Raw genomic sequence first — 1,711 nt, 5'->3', positions numbered from 1 at the left:
AAAAACACTCATTTTACCTTCAGATCATTTTAACATCAACATGACTCATTTAAACCTTTTTGCCAAACTGGGAATGGGGGACTTTAAGAAGAGGAGTGAATAGGTTTGTGATGGACGGTGATGAAGTGCTGCACTGTACTGTGTTCACAGAGACAGCTGAAGTCGACCTGTTGACTCCGTTCAGTTGTGTTTCTGCAGGACACATCTGGTAGAAACTCGGGGCTCTCACAGGATGAACGGTGCGACGGAGCGTGGCGAGCTGACGGGGAGACACCGATGACTCACAGTTCACTCACATGCTGATTCGGGCGTCTTCTGACACATTCATACTTTCCAAATTTAACAGCACTTTTCTGTCTTTGGCCACAGATTTTTTTTTTCCACTTTTGATTTGTCTCAAAAGGGAAATTCCCCCTCAGATCTCCTCCTCCATCTTATTTCATCTGTCATCTTTGTGATGATTGTTCTCCTGTTTTGGATGGTTAACCTGTTTGAACATAATACTGCATCAGCCTTTCACTGTCCATCCAGGGGCGTACATCCCAATGTATGTAACACAGTTTCTGGACCCCACAATGCAGAAATGTTCAAAAATACACTAAAATAACACTTTTATGCCACACGCAGAAACATGCCCAAAGCTGCATGAGATTACCATAAAGTGTCCGTGAAGGAGAGGATGTTTTCTGAGGTCTGAGGTCCCTTTAAAAAGTTATTCAGCCCCCTTTACGACGTGCTAGCATGACACTGGTTGGTACCTGTGGACCCACTACAGCCTCTGAAACACAGTGTGGAGGGGAGGAGGTAAAGATAACGGGGTGGCCAATCATATTTTTGGGGCGACAAACAGACCCGATAATGTTGTCAAAAGTCAGTCGAGACATTCAAGTTACGTTTGGTGGGAGGAGCTTAACAGAACGATAGGAGCTGCAGAGAGACGTTTGAGTTACCTACTGCAGCTTTACAGTGATGAACACATGAATGCATCAATAATTATAATCTGATAATAACGTTAATTATTCTGCATAATGAGTCCTTTAACTATATATGCAGAACTTTTGTTTCTACACTGATATTACGACTTTTACGTCTTCCTCTTTGTAGCTTCTCAGCTTTCAGTCACAGTTCATGGTCTTCACCAGTGAAGGAAGATTAAAGCAAGTAGACCTTTGGGGGGGGTGGGGTATTTATTTTTGCACACACTGTCACGACTCAGGAGACACCGACTGGACTGAAATACGAGACAGCAACATGCAGCAGGATGACTTCAGTGATTACATATAGATACAGCTTACAGCCAGTGGCGGTCCTTCCTACAGGCGACATAGGCGCTTGCCTAGGGCGCCACCGAGTGAGGGGCGCCATATATGAAGCGAGAAAAAAATTATGTCTATTTATTTTTTCAACAGTTTTTGCCATCCCTCTATCTACAACAATACTTTGACATAAAAAATAAATTAAACTTAAGTAAAAGATAATGACGATTCTGACGTGACTTTTAGTTCTGTTACATGTCAGCAGGTCACAAAATTGCATGCGCACACCGACAGCGCGGTCCGGTCAAAATCGGTCATTCTATAATCTGTGTTCGACGGGTTATTTTAAGCTACAGTTCCCATCGGATAATGAAGCCTGCGCAAATCCGCCATCCCGGGGGCGCACTTTCGAAAGCCAGCAAAAGAAGAGCAGGAGAAACGTGCAAAAGTTGGAA

Source organism: Morone saxatilis, unplaced genomic scaffold (genome assembly GCF_004916995.1).
Source record: "Morone saxatilis isolate NCDOM2014 unplaced genomic scaffold, NCSU_SB_2.0 Contig23, whole genome shotgun sequence".
In the NCBI taxonomy this organism is placed as follows: domain Eukaryota; kingdom Metazoa; phylum Chordata; class Actinopteri; family Moronidae; genus Morone; species Morone saxatilis.
This window is presented reverse-complemented; position numbering follows the sequence as displayed.